The 15,478-nt window shown below is 43.7% G+C and overlaps 1 protein-coding gene across 5 annotated transcripts in view; it reads left to right on the forward strand.

Annotated features, from left to right (window-relative positions):
- Positions 1 to 15,478, forward strand: part of EEFSEC (eukaryotic elongation factor, selenocysteine-tRNA specific) — a 255,691-nt gene that overhangs the window by 130,855 nt on the left and 109,358 nt on the right. The gene's annotated exons all lie outside the window — the stretch shown is intronic.

Consider the following 15,478-nt stretch of genomic DNA (forward strand, 5'->3'; position numbering starts at 1 on the left):
GTAACATACATGGCTACACCATGGCATGAGCCTTGGCAGAGTCATACTACCGTGCTGCTGTGGCACCTCCAGCCCTCCACCCCCCACACAACCTGAATGTCTCTCCTCTTTCAATAATGAAGATCCTATAGTCATGAAGCTGACTGTAAAGCCCAAAAGTAATTATGTTTTATCTGAGTTTGGGAATCTTTCTAAAACGTATTTCATACTCCTGCCTTTCCTTGAACTACACAATTCTTCCTAGAATACTGCATATAATTCCATCTTTTCTTGACGACTAAAGCTTGTCTTGATGAACCAGTTGATTTTATAGGATTGGAGCTATAGAAATGCATGATCTGTTTGCTTCTCCACTAAATGGCTTCATGCAAGCTGGAGGGCCTTGGGGGCCTGCCCAGTGCTGGGGGTTGGGGGTGGGGGATGGGGCTTCTGGCACTGTGCAGGCCACCAAGGCTCCTTCCTCAGTTACTGGAGCCTCAGAGAGGCTAAGATGCAAGCAGAGGGTCGGAGCAGGCTTTTGGGCACTCAGGGTTACCTGATGAGGGGAATGCCTCTGCCCACTTGCCTTTCCCCTGAGAGACACTAAACAAATGACCAGGGTATGTGCAAAAGCCACAAAGGGAAGGGTACAAAATCCTCTGGGAATGTCCATTATGCACTATAGTCGAGTCATTTGATAGGACCCCATATAGCTGTACAAATTCATGAACTAAGACTGTACATGTCACAGGGGAGGCTCCTGGAGCCGCCACCACCCTGCCACTCCCCCATGTCTACACGGCTGTTCCCATGTCTGCACTGCACTCCTGTGCTTTACCTGAGCTATGTGTGCTTAACCTTAAGCGTTTAACCAGCATGCTTTAACGTTTTTTTTTTTTAATGCAATATGTAAGGAGAAGCCACTGAAGGATTTTAAGCAGGGGAAGAGGGTAGGGAATAAGGACCCCTGGCCAGGTGGGAGTCTGGTTGGAGGGGTCCAGAGTGGGTGTGGAAAGCTGGCTGGGTCCAGGTGAGGGTTGATGACGGCTTGGTCTAGGGAGGTATTGGGAGAGTGGGAGAGAACAGGCTGGGCTTAAGAGGTACCTAGGGTGCCTCAAGTCTTCATGATGCCTTGAGCACAGGGCAAGATGAAGAGGTGGGGTCATGGGTACTTCTGGGTTTCTGGCTCACATGATGAGATGGGTGATGGTGCTGTGGATGCAGAAAATCATGTGTGGGGAAGAAGGTGCCTCTGGCGTGGGAGCTATGGTGCTGCAGAGCCTGGGAGGCATGGGGTGGAAAGCCCAGTGCTGTCAGAGCCAGAGTCGAGAGTGTCCCCCTGGGTGCTCACACTGTGGGGCTGGAGAAATCAGCTTGGGAGAAGGCCTTGCTTTTGGAGAACTGTAGCACATAATGGCTGGGCAGCAGGGACAGGCCTGTGAAAGAGATGGCTGGGCCTGAGAGGTAGAGGGGAGTGAGGAGGGCCAGGGCTGGAGCACTGCCGTGTCCCCTCCTCCTCACCACCTGTAGCACGTCCACTTCCTCTGTCCAGCCTGCAGGATCCTCTGTGTTTGGGTCTACCCTCTTGTGCTTCCCTACTCATCCCCAATCTGTAGTTGTTTTCAAAAATTTAGCCATGGTTTCCTCCCTCGCACAGCCATCATGGACACCAACCCAGCTCCCCTGGCCCACGCTCCCTTAGCCCATTCCTGTCCAGCATCAGGCCAGTCCCACGTTCCTGGAGCCGCCAGCACCCTGCCACTCCCTGCCCCTTCACAGCCATCCCCATGTCTACGCTGCACTCTTGTGCTTTACCTGTGCTGTGTGTGCTTCACCTTAGGCGTTTAACCATCATTCTTTAAAACATTTTCAAATTTATGTGAAAAGAGAACTTGATAATATCTGTGAACTCATGAGTTTGCTCTGCTAGTTATATTTTTTCTATCTGGAATTTGATATAAGTACATCTCCCACATGGGTTTGTAGTCATGCATGTGTGTACAGCATTGTTTGCTCTGTCTTGTAGATAAATGGTGACGCTCTGTGTGTACCCTATGCCAAGCTTGCTCTTCGCATTCAGCACTATGATTTTCAGGTTTCTCTTTGCTGATATGTACAGTCTCAGTTCATGAATTTTTACTGCTGTATGGGGTCCTATTACATGACTTGACTATAGTTCATGAGGGACATTCCCAGAGCATTTTGCACCCTTCCGTTTGTGGCTCTGGCACACATACTGGTCATCTATTCAGTGTCTGTCTCCACTACCCCTCCCTCACTGGAGTCTCCTTGCACACAGAGCTTGATCCAGGCGGGAAGCAGGAGGGAGTTAAACTCTACCTCCTTGAGAAAGGAGTATCTATGTAATTATTTGGAATTCTTCCTTACAGGAGACTTGTCTCTTCTCCCAGTTTATTAACTCAGTCATGTATTTTTATCAGGGTAGACTTTGGATATGTATTTTATACTTTGGGTTATAATCCAATGCTACATTATTGTGCTGCTCAAATGGTTCCAGCCTTGACCATGGAGCTCTATGAGGCCAGCTCCTGTGTCCACTTGACATGGCCCATCCTTTTGTTTTCTGAGCACTTTCTGGCACTATAAGGTGTTCCAGGCTCATCCTGTTTCCTGCCCCAGACCTGGAATCAGCTACTTCTCCAAGGAGCCTGACACCTTCTATAGGAGAATGGTATTAGAGACAGGGTGTGTGCTCCTTGCTGCTGGGGCATCATTGCTTCTAGGTCCTTTTAGCAGATAGAGCTAGGAAAGAAATGTATATATAGCAACCCATATGTGCATATCTACCATTATAGATACAGAGGCATCTACCTATCTGCATTTACATCAAGCTGAACATGAGCTCATGCTCTGTCTCTGACTCTAATCAAGTACACATGGCTCATTCTAGGCTTGCCTCCTTGCTTGTCTGTGACCTCCCTCCACCAGTATGATGTTTGGCTCCTGTCACCAGCATTCACTCACTTATTTGTTCCATCACAGTTCACCCTTACCACTGACACAAGATTGTGAAGCCTGTGAACAAGGGTGGTTTTTTACTGTGGTTGTCCACAGGTCCCTGAGCCCCTGATCTATGGAAGCAAGAATGTTGGTGTTCAGATAGATTATTTGGAAGAGTGAACCCTGAGGGCCAATTTGGCAAATAAAGTGGTGAAATGTCCCCCTTTATCTTGAAGCGTGAAGCCCTTCCTGCTGTCAGGCTGAGGTGGAGATGGGCTCAGAGAGAACTCACAGTGATGCAGCTCCGAGGGGGCAGGCGGGCTTGTGCAGCCATGGGGGGAGGAAGGAATGAGATCAAGAATGGAATCTGGGGGCCCTGGGAAGTTGGAGTCCCAGCATGACAAACTGTACTAAATGGGAGAGAGTGAGGAGGCTGGGGAGGGGATGGAAATCATTTAACAGCTACACTTTTCTTCCTACTAGCCTTGGCTTCCTTAAGGCCTCAACATGCACTGGATTCTAAATATGCAAAGCAAGGCTAGCTGTAGACAAAAGGAGGAAAGAATGAGGTGGTGATGTGATGAGCTGTAGTTTGAGAAAACCCCAGAGACTGAGTCTCCTGGAGTTAGACTGGGAGACTTGCTCTTTGGGAAAGCCCATAGGCCAGAGACATCAAAGTGCCAGTAAGAATAGGGTTCCCCTTGGGTTACCATCAGTTGGGGATGCAATAACTACAGCATTTATCTTTAACTTAAATTTTTAATTGTTAAAAAAATAGGTAATGGATTCTCAAGATAGGGGGAAAAAAATTCAAACTATGTAAAAGATGTATAGTTCCTACCCTATTACCATTTCTGGTTTCTTTCTAGAAATAGTCTATGTGCATTCAAGCATATTCATGTATATCGTTATCTCCTTTTTTCCTGTATATTAATGATAGCATAGTATACACATTGTTTTGTACCTTGTTTCCCCCCGCCCCCCCCCAAAAAACTCTGTCTTTGAAGATACTCTGGTATGAGAACAGATAGACCTGCCTTTCTTTCTTTTTCACTGCTGCATTAGTGATAATACAGGTACGCCATCATTCATTTGTACTGGTCTTCCAGTGACGAACACTTCTGCTGCATCTAGTCTCTTGCTTGACTTCTGTATTTCTTCTTTTAAAGTGTAAATGTTTGGCACAGGTGCTTTTTTCAGTTATTTCAAGTAAGCGATTTTGGTTTTCACAGGATCCCTAGGAGATGGCTTTGGCAGACAAAACTCGGCTCTGAGGGATGATGTGTTTTGGTCAAGGTCATAGAGTTGACAAATGGGAACTTGAGTTTAGGTCTCCTTACTCCACTTCCAGTGTCCTTTTCACTGTATTCTAGACCAGAAGAATAAAGAATATATAAATCCACATGTAAGTCGTATGTGCCACAGCAAAAGCCTGAGTTCCTGCCTTTCTTTACCAGTGATCTGCAAATCAGGGTCTGTTGAGTGGGGTTTTCCTTGTTGTGACTTGTCTCTGGGACCCCAAGATAGGGCCAGGCCCAGAGCAGGAGTCAGGAATCCCTTGTTGAACAAATGTGCACCCTGGGCCCTGAGATCTGGGGCTCACTGTGGCCATTGACTTCAGGGAGTTCTCCTAGGATACGGCAAGCTGCCAGTACATTGGTTGGAGTAGAGAACCTATACTTTATACTTTGCAGGTGAACATGTTGACTTAACCATCAGAAGTCTCCAGATGGAAATGTCTTGCCCCATCACTGTAGTTTAAGTGGTATTCCTTTAAGAAGAATAACTTGGATGCCAGAACCAAAGGCCTGTGCTATTGGACTGGGCCAGTGAAGACAGCACAGGCATTTTCCAGTTCCAGTGAAGTTATTTTTGGTCAAGGCATTTCCTATTTGAAAACATTTGCAGCTCCTCATGGGTCCGTTGGTGCCTGGAGGTATAGGGCTTTTCAGAGGTTATTGTGATTGTCCTTGAAATGGTGGCCTTTGCAGTTGGAGTAATGTTCTGCAGAAGTTAGAGTATCACTATCTCTGATCAGAGTCTGGCACTGCTAAGGAGCTACAGGGATATGTACCAGCTTCCTCGCCCAGCATAGGGAACACGCTTTTCAATTCATGTCTGCACATTTTCCCACCTGAGGCAGCTGTGCCTTAGCCAGTTGGGCCCCTCTGAGAAATACTGCTAATACAGAGCGACACCACCACTCAGCTCTGTGGAACTTCTCCCCAGTGGCCTAAATGCTGATTCCTGGGACAGTTCCAAATATAGGTTCCCCACTCCCACTTTATAGGAACCAGTTTACCAAGACCTGGAGGCCACCACTATGTCTCATGCCTTTCTTTCTGCATCCTGCACATTCTCAGTACCTTCCAGACTCTTGCCAAGATGCAGGCTCTAGAGCCATATCACAAATTCAGGTGCCTTTTAGGGCCTGGCAGGAGGCAGATGGAGGGAAGCAGCACATGGGAAGAACTGTACTTCTTTACACTGTGTGAGTAGACCTGGGCACACTGAAGACCCACCACTCATCCCAACTGTGCATGGGAATGCAAAACTGGAATACCTAAATTTTGTCATTTTTAAGGAGAAGCTGGAAATCTGGATTTTCAAGTGAAATGTCCCATTTTAAAATATAGGCTTAAGGTTTTTTGTCACACAGTATGGGTCAAACAAAACATGTCTGCAGCCTGGATCCTGCCTTTGTGCTACCTTTGGGACCTTTGCTCACTTCTCTGCACTGCCCTTCCAGCCATCTTTCTGCAGAGGCTTGCTGTCATGTTTGAGGGTTTTCCTTTAGGCAGAGTGGCAGACATCTGTCTCATTGCTGTGGGGGCCACCAATATGGTAGAATGGAAATATGTTGCTCACCTTTTAATGTGTGGATTGGCCATCCCATAATTTTCTTTTGTGAAATGACTGCTAAATTCTTTTACACATTTTTATATTAGGTTGTTTGTCTTATTGTTGATTTGTAAGAGTTCTTATATATTTAGGGCACATGTCCTTTGTCAGATAACACATACTGAGATGATTTCTCCCGGTCTATAAATTGCCTTTTCATTTTGTTAATGGTGTCTTTTGAAGGCTTTTAATTTTGATGAACTTCAATTTATTATTTTTTCTTTTATGGCTTATGCCTTTTGTGTCCTCTCTAGGAGATCTTTGCCTTTGCCTATCCCAGAATTGTGAAGATAGTCTCTAATGTTTTCTTCTGGAAGCTTTAAAGTTTTAGCTTTTATGTTTAGGTCTGTGTTCAATTCCAAATTAATTTTTTTGTATGGTGTGAAGAAAGGATTGAAGGTTTTTTTTTTCCTCATATATGTATGCATTGTTTCAGCACTACTTATTGAAAAAAATTTGTCTTTCCCCTTTGAATTGCCTTGGCATCTCTTAAAAAAAATCAAGTGACTGAATATGTGTGGGTCTACTTCTGTGCCAGTGCTCTGTTTACGCTTATTGTCTTCTCATGCTATCTTGATTGCTGTAGTTTTATAATTTTGAAATGAGGTAATATGAGTCTTTCAACTTTGTTCTTTTGTTTCAGCTCTTCTAGGTCCTTTGCATCTATATAGATTTTCAAGTCAACTTTTTTTTTTTTTTAAGTATTGGAATTTGGTTGGCATTGCCTGGAATCTGTAGATCACAATTGGGAACAATTGACATCAGTATTGAGTATTTCAATCCATGAACATGGTATATCTTCCTATTGATATAGGTCTTTAGTTTTTCTCAGTAATGTTTTATCGTTTTTTGGGGTTGTTTTGTTTGTTTGTTTGTTTTTTGACAGAGTTGCACTCTGTTGCCCAGGCTGGAGTGCAATGGTGCAACCTCGGCTCACTGCAACCTGTACCTCCCAGGTTTAAGCAATTCTCTTGCCTCAGCCTCCCAAGAAGCCAGGATTACAGGTGCCCACCACCACACCTGGCTTTTTTTTTTTTTTTTTTTTTTTAGTAGAGATGGGGTTTCGCCATATTGGCCATGGCTGGTCTCGAACTCCTGACCTCAAGTGATCCACCCACCTCAGCCTCCCAAAGTGCTGGGATTACAGGCATGAACCACTGTGCCTGGCCTGTTTTATAATTTTAAGTGCAGTTTTATACTTCTTTTATAAACCTATTTCTAGGTATTTCTAAGTATTTTTTTTTTTACTTTTTTGAGACAGGCTTGCTCTGTCATCCAGGCTATATATTTTATTATTTGACACTGTTGAAAATATTTTTTATTTTCCAATTATTTACTGCTAGTATATAGAAATACAATTGATTTATATATTTTGAGCACATGTTGCTGTCTATGGTTTGAATGTTTGTCCCTTTCAAAACTCATGTTTAAATTTAGTTGCCATTGTAACAATATTAAGAGGTACAACCTTTAAGAGATGTTTAGGTCTTGAGGGCTCCACCCTCATGAATAGACTAATACTGTTATCCCTTTCTTGCTCTTTCTCTCACCTTTTCTTTGCCCTTCTGCCACTTGAAGCCTTCTGCTAGGTTCTGACACAGCAAGAAGGCCCTTGCAAGATGCCAGCACCTTGATATTGGAATTCTCAGCCTCCAGAGTTGTGAGGCAATAAATTTCTGCTCATTATAAATTACCCAGTCTCAAGTATTCTGTTATAGCAGCACAAAGTGGACTAAGACATATATGCTGCAAAATCTTTTCCTGCTAAATTGCTCACTAGATCCTTGCTAAAATTTCTCACTAGATTTAGTAGTTATTTTGTGAATTTCTGAGTACTTTCTTTGCAAACAGTTATGATATCTGGAAATAATTCCTTTCTACACTTTTTGCCTTTTTTCCCCCTAGCTTTAATTCACTTGCCAGGAAGTACAGTACAATGTTCAACATAAGTGGTGAGAACAGATATCTTTACCTTGTTGCTGATGTTAGGGGCAAAATGTTTATACTATTTCACTATTAAATATGTTAGCTGTGGATTTTTTGTGCATATCATTTATCAGATTCAAGAAGTTCCTTTCTGTTTCTGATTTGCTGAAAGCTTTTATCATAAATGGGTGTTGAATTTTTTTGAAATGCTTGTTCTGCTTCTATTAAATTATTATATAGTTTTTCTCCTTTATTCTGTTAATTAAGTTACACTTATTGCTAAGTAGGTTACATATATTGTTAAGTAAGTCACATATATTGATTTTTGAATGTCAGACCCACTTTACATTCCTAGGGTTAATCCTATTTTGTTATGAAATATTATTCTTCTTATATATTGCTGGATTTTGATTTTACATTTTAGCATTTTTTAATTCATTTTGAATTCATGAGGTATATTGCTCTTCATTGTCCTTTCTTATAATGTCTATGTCATGTTTTAATATCAACATTATTCTGGCCTCATAAGAAGAGAAGAAGTTTTTGCTCTTTTTTTATTATCTGAAATAATATGTTTAAAGTTGGTATCACTTCTTGCTTTAAAGTTTGGAATAATTCGCCAATGAAGCTATGAGGGCATATAGTTTTCTTTAAGAGGAGTCTTTTACTTATGTATTTAAATATATATATGATATATATTATATATGATGCAGATTTTTATTCTTGTGTGTGTTTTGTTGTGTTTCTATAAGGAATTAGCCTATTTTTGTCTATTTATTGGCATAAAGTTAATTGTAATATACTCTTATTATCTTTTAATGTTTTTTTGAATCTGTAGTGATATCTTCATTTTATTTCTAATATTTTTAATTTGTAATTTCTCTATTTATTTTGATCAGTCTTGCTAGATGTTTGTTTATTTTATTAATCTTTCCAAATAGCCAGCTTTTGGCTTTGTTGATTTTTTTTCTTTTGTTTCTTGTTTTCTATTCCATTGATTTCTCCTCTTTATTATTTCCTTTTTTCTACTTTCTTTGGGTTTACTCTGCTGATCTTTAGCTTCTAAGATGAAAGCTGAGATCCTTAATTATCAACCTTCTTTTCTAATATAATATTTAGAACTATAAATTTTCCTATAAGTACTGCTTTAGCTTTATTTCAATGATGTGCCATTTTTTAATCATTTGGTTAAAAGTATTTCAAAAATTTTTACAGAGTTTCTCCTTTGACCCATGGGTTATTTATAAGTGTTCTTCTTACTTTGCAAATGTTTGAGGATTTTCCAGTTAACTTGTTGTTAATTTATACTCTTATTCCACTGTGGTCAGAGAATACACATTTCATGTTTTCTGTCCTCTGAAGTTTGTTGATAATTATTTTATGGTCTAGCCTATGGATTTTGGCAAAAATACAGACCTATATGATGACTCTGAAAATGTGTATAGGCAGATGATAGCAGGTGTTGGCCTAGGTGAAGGCAGTTGTGGATGCATAGATAATCAGTTCAGAGTAGAAAAGCTTCCTATAAGGACATCCTCTCCTTCTTTTGCTAATTTTCTGTCTGTCTCTCCTAGTAGATATTTATATTTGCTAATGCCTTTAAAAACTTCCCTTGGGAGGCCAAGGCGGGTAGATCACAAGTTCAGGAGATCGAGACCATCCTCGCTAACACAGTGAAACCCCATCTCTACTAAAAATACAAAAAATTAGCCAGGCGTGGTGGCATGTGCCTGTAGTCCCAGCTACTCGGGAGGCTGAGGCAGGAGAATCACTTAAACCCAGGAGGCGGAGTATGCAGTGAGCTGAGATCACGCCACTGCACTCCAGCCTGGGCAACAAAGCAAGACTCTATCTCAAAAAAAACAACAACAACAAAAAAACTTCCCTTATAGGATCACATTAATAACCCGAGCCACAGAGTCAGAAAGTGCTGCCTTAGAATGCCCTCTGTCACTTTCTGGCTTGTGACCTTGGGTGAATGACTTCACCTTTCTGAGCCTTAGTTAATTTTTCTAAAAGGGTAATGGGAGTATCTTCCCTGTGGAGTTGTTGGGAAAATTAAATGAAATTTTACAAAATGCCTTTCACAGTTCTTGGCTTTGTAAATGGTAAATATTTTTAGTGGTAGCAGTACTCAAAGAAGTTAGGGAAGCTCACACACAAAGGTGGCTGCTTCTCCCCTTTGGACGGTAGTCAGAGGCACTTGTTCTACTCTTGGTGAGAAGGCTGCTCCCTACCTTCTGCTGTGCCCTTGGCCCCTCAGAGATCCAGAGGAGAGAGCCAGCTCAGAGCCAGCACTTCTGTAGACTGGCATGTTGGTGCTCTTGCAGGGGTATTGTGGGTGGGAGCCATTAGGGGTCCTCACTGGGGTGCCTTAGGCCAGATATCTGGTGAGGCCCAGATATCCCTCCTTCCCATAGGGTCCCCTAGGGCTAGGGTGGAGGACTTTCTGTCCTTCCTAGCCCTGAAGATTGCCAGGAATAGAGTTTGCTGACCCTGTTAGGGGCTGACAGTTGAAGTACATACAGGAAGACCTGCCTCTTCCTGAAAGTTTGTTCTGGGAAGGGGAATTTAGAGGGGAAAAGTGAATTAAGTTCTATCATATCTGAGTGTTTTTAAAATGTCAGCTATTGAGCCTCTAGAAATGACACATAAATTCTCTGCTAGGCACAACAGGTAAAGGAGAGTTTCAGAAGATGTGCCAAGTGCCCCCTCTGGACTGAGCAGCAGGGCCCCAGACCTAAGTCAGACACTGGCTCCACCATCAGAACTCATGACCTTGTGGGACAGAGAGAGCCAAGGAAGTAGAGCACCTGTACACTGGGGGCACTTGAGATAGGGAGGGACCACAAGGGAGGGTCTGGTTGGCTTTCTTGGAGACATGGAGGGCTCTGAGAAGAAAGAAACAGGTTTACTAAGTGGAAAAGGTAAGGGGAGGGTATTCCCATCAGAGGAAACAGCATATGCAAGGATTGGAAGATGCCATTCCAGACAGTTGGAATGGCAGACTGTTCTGATATTTGACATTTTTGTTCGAATTAGAATTGTCATGAAACAAAAACAGAAACACATCATACCTCCAATGTCTGTTGCTGCCATTTTGATGAACTATCAATCTCTTGCATGTACCTCCAGGCCTCTGCTGTGCCTGTCAGGGAGGGCTGTCCCCATGATGCCTGGGAAAATGGCTATGTCTCTGCCAGCCACAGACCAGCATGGGACATTTCACTGGCTGCACCATGTGTGGTGTTTGTCCGTTGCTGGAATGTGCTCAGTTGAAGGGAATTGTTTCATTTGGTCATCCAGGCTCAGGTGAAACAAAAAGAGGCCAATGCAAAAAGCTGCAGCTGATTCCAGGCACCCCCAAAATGTTTTCTACTCAACACTGGCAGCAGTGCGATGTCCCCTCAGCCCTGCCTTTGGTGGTGTCCAACTACAGGAGCTGGATGGCCCTCTGGCTGCCTCTTGGGGCCTGGGAAGCAAAGGAAGCAAGTTCAAATCTGTCACCTGTTTGTAGTTTTCATAATTTTTGATTTGGCATTTTGATCAGTCTGTTTTTGGTCAAGGAAATGCATCCGTATCTCATAACAGGAAACCCCTTTTGTGATCTTTACTTCAAGGCATTTTTCTCTCTGTACTTCCCCCTACTTTTTTTTTTTTTTTTTTTGCTGGCAAATATACAGACCTAGTATGATATGTGTGTCTTATTAAAAGTTCAACATAATTCATTGCCATTGGTTTGTTTACAAAATAAACAATTCCAGGGCCTTCCAACAATTGAGGCTCCTTTTTTTTTTTTTTTTAATCTTCCTTGGGGCTGGAACTGTGGTGAGAAAATGGAGAAGGACCCAAGTTTGGGAGAAGTCACGTGGTTCCATGCCTGCTTCCTGCCAGAGTCCCAAGCAGGTGACCCAGCAGTCAGCTGGGGAGGCAGACACCCCAGCATGGCCTGGACCCTGCTCTCCTCATTTATGTGAGGGTCTCAGTGGGGTGGTGGGAACCCAGGAAATTCTTGAACCTTCCTCAGCCCATTCATCCTCCTGCCCAGAGTCCCCATGGGAAGTATGTGCATAGGCACTAGCAGAAAAGCAAAAAAGGAATGCTTTCCAGCGTGATGTGGTGGGTTTGGTCCCCAGCCCCAGCCTCAGCTCTTGTGACTGAGTGACCTATAGGGCAGCTTTAACCTTTCCCCTGAGAAAGCACATGTTACCATGGTCCAGAAATCACCCGCTCATCCCAGAAGAGATGGAAGGATAGAGAGTGAGAGATTATCCAGGCCCTGGTACTGGGAGCTGAGCTTGCCTGGCTGCCTTTGGTGGGAGAGGGCCCTGGCAGAGCATGAGATTTCATCATCCTGAGCCCACACTGGGATGTCCCGATGTTGGAATACCCTAAAAGCTCTTCTCTTGGAAAACGTAATCCACGTAGGATCTTGAAATATGACCAGCAGGATGGGGCTTCCTGTCCCTGGTATGCAGAAAGGGTGAGTGGAGGCAGGAGGAAGGATGGTGTCTGAGCTGGCCATCCCATGTAGCTAACACAGTCCAATGCCACTCTGTCCTCATCCTGGCCACCCATAAGCCTTTCTTGTCTCCTCTTTCCCTTCCTACCAAGTCCAGCATTTGCAAGCCATCCTGATGCTGGCCCTTGCTTTTCTCTGTAGCCTCAGCTTGTCTCATTCTTCTACTGATAAAGCAAACTGTAGTTCTCCTGTTTTCTCAGCATACTCACCTTCATGGCCATGCACAGACCTGCAAGGCCTGTGTCTCCTCGTCATCCGCACAGGGGTGTATCCATGTGGGCACCTCAGGAGGCAGCTCGAAGGTCACCTCCTCACTGACCTTCCTGCCCCTCCACGCTACACACATATGCCCCTCCGTCTGTCTCTCTGGTGTGTGACTACCACTGTGACCTTGCTGCAGTTATCCATTGGCCTTTGTGCCCCTGAGATGGCCTGAAAGACACAATTTGGATTTGTCCCAGTTGGCATAGGTGTGGCTTACAGTCAGTACTCTGCGTGTGTTGGCCAGAAGGCCCCCAGTGGCAGTCAGATGGTTGTGACCTTGGAGTGGGGTAGAGGAATTGTAGCCAATGCTATTCCAATGCTAGCCAATACCAAAGCTGCACCTCATGCTCTGCATCACACAGGGAGGGACCTCCTGGAGTCCCAGAGGTTTGGCAAAGCTCCCTGCAGTCTTTCTGTTAAGAGTAAATAAAGAAGCATGATATCTGAGGTGGTGAGTACCCACTGATGAGTTAGTAGCATAGAGCTGGCCTCCGTCCTCTTGGGAGACCATAGGCACATACCAGGGATGAACAGCATGTAAGAATCAGGGGTGCCAACTTGGGCCTGAGAGGGAGGGGTGGTCAGGGAGATGTGTACAGGGAACACCAACTGAAGGCCCCGGTCCCCCAAGGGAGGACAGCTTGTGAGGGCTCACCGAAGGAACACAGGAGAAGTCTAGCCGAGGATTTATGCTTACCCTTCTCTTGATTACCATCAAGTGTGATGATAACCTTCGGAGAACTGGCTCTACCAGTGCCCCTTTCTTTATTTGTGGATTGAGCCCCTGAACCTCACTGCTGTAGTTTCCTTTGTGGAAGGAGAGATTAAAGAACCTTCCAAACTTCCTGTGGGTCAAGATGCCATCAGGAGGAAAGGAGCTGGTGTGGGAAAGCCCAGCCCAATCCCAGCTATGAGAGCAGTGTCTGGTTGTGGAACTCTGGCACACACCCTTCTGTGGACCCCACGGTCATGCTGAGTTCTGCATTACTCCACATGTCCCAGAGCTTCCTGCCTCATTCTCATGTCTCGGATAGCCTCATGGGAAGGCTCCAGCAGAGCTTTGAGTCTTGTGCAGCCTGCCCTTGATTCTGGGCTCCAGTTGCATGCCTTGTTCCCACTGGCTCTCCCATGCTAAAAATTAGATATTTTTTGAAAAATTGAAAATATCAACATGTTAAGTTATAAAATTAGGCACTTTTTTGCCTAAGCTACTCTCACCACACTCCTAAATCTTAGGTTCAAACTAGGTAGTTGTCTCAATTTTGCTGAAATAGTCCATTGGCTCCTGGCCAATCCTGCTGACTTCTCCAAGTACTTCCTGGATGCCTCTGGGGCACACATTGCTGCAGTCCAGGAGCTGAAGCCAGTCAGTAGGCCCTGGGACAGCCAAGGAGGGTGCATCACATGTGCCCTCAGGCAGGGAGTGGGAATCCTCCCAGTTTACAGCAATATTTTGCCAGATAAGCTGACACAGGCTTCAAGAAATCATCTTTTCCCCTTGGAACAAATGGGGGCATATGCCTGGATCATCTTCTCTTACTCCCTTATGCCAGTCTATGACACCACTGTTTTTTGTTTTTTGCTTTTCTGAGACAGGGTCTCTGTCACTCAGGCTGGAATACAGTGGCGCCATCAGCCTCAACCTCCCCAGCTCAAGCGATCTTCCTACCTCAGCCTCCTGAGTAGGTGGAACCACAGGCATGCACCACCATGCCTAGCTGATTTTAAAGTTTTTTATAGAGATGGGGTCTGCATGTGTTGCCCAGGCTGGTCTCAAACTCTTGGGCTCAAGCAATCCTTCTGCCTCAGCCTCCCAAAGTGCTAGGATTACAGGCATGAGCCACCACACCTGGCCATTTTTTAAAATAGATACATAATAGTTGTACATATTTGGGGGCACATATGATATTTTGATACATTCATGCAGTGTGTAATGATCAAATTAAGGTAATTGGGGTATTTATCTCCTCAAACATTTGTCTTTTCTTTATATTAGGAGCATTCCAATTCTTCTAGCTACTTTGAACTATACAATACATTATTGTTAACTATATAGTCAGCCTACTGTACGTTAGAACACTAGATCTTATTCCTTCTGTCTAACTCTGTAACAATTAACCAACCTCTCTTTATCCCATCCCCCTGCCCACCAGCCTTTGGTAACCACCAATCAACTCTCTACCTCCATGAGACCCACTTCCCCACATTTGAGTGAGAACATATGGTATTTGTCTTCTGGTGCTTGGCTAATTTCACTTAACATAATGGCCTCTAGTTCCATCCATGATGCTGCAGATGACAAGATTTCATTCTTTTTTATGGCTGAATAGTATTCCATTGAGTACATATAGCACATTTTCTTTATTCATTTATCTCTCAGTGGGTACTTAGGTTGATTCCATATCTTGGCTGTTGTGAATAGTGCTGCAGTAAACATGGAAGTGCAGATATCTGTTTGATATACTGATTTCCTTTCTTTTGGGTATATACCCAGCAGTGGGATTGCTGGGTCATATAGTACTTCTATTTTTACTTTTTTGAGGAACCTCCATACTGTTTTCCATAGGGGCCGTATCAATCTAAATTCCCACCAACAGTGTACTAGCATTCCCCTTTCTCCACATCCTCACCAGTATCCATTACTTTTTGTCTTTTTGATTAAAGCCATTTTAACTAGGGTGAGGTGGTAACTCATTGTGGTTTGGATTTGCATTTCCCTGATGATTCGTAAAGTTGAGCATTTTTTCATATACCTGATGGCCATTTGTGTGCTTCCTTTAGAGAAATTTATTCAGGTCTTTTGCCCATTATTCATCAGATTATTTATGTGTTTTTTTTGTTTGTTTGTTTGTTTTTGCTATTAAGTTGAGTTCCTTATACAGTCTGGTTATTAATCCCTTGTCAGATGGATAGCCTGCAAATATT

The sequence above is a fragment of the Pan paniscus genome, chromosome 2, assembly GCF_029289425.2.
Source record: "Pan paniscus chromosome 2, NHGRI_mPanPan1-v2.0_pri, whole genome shotgun sequence".
Lineage (NCBI taxonomy): Eukaryota > Metazoa > Chordata > Mammalia > Primates > Hominidae > Pan > Pan paniscus.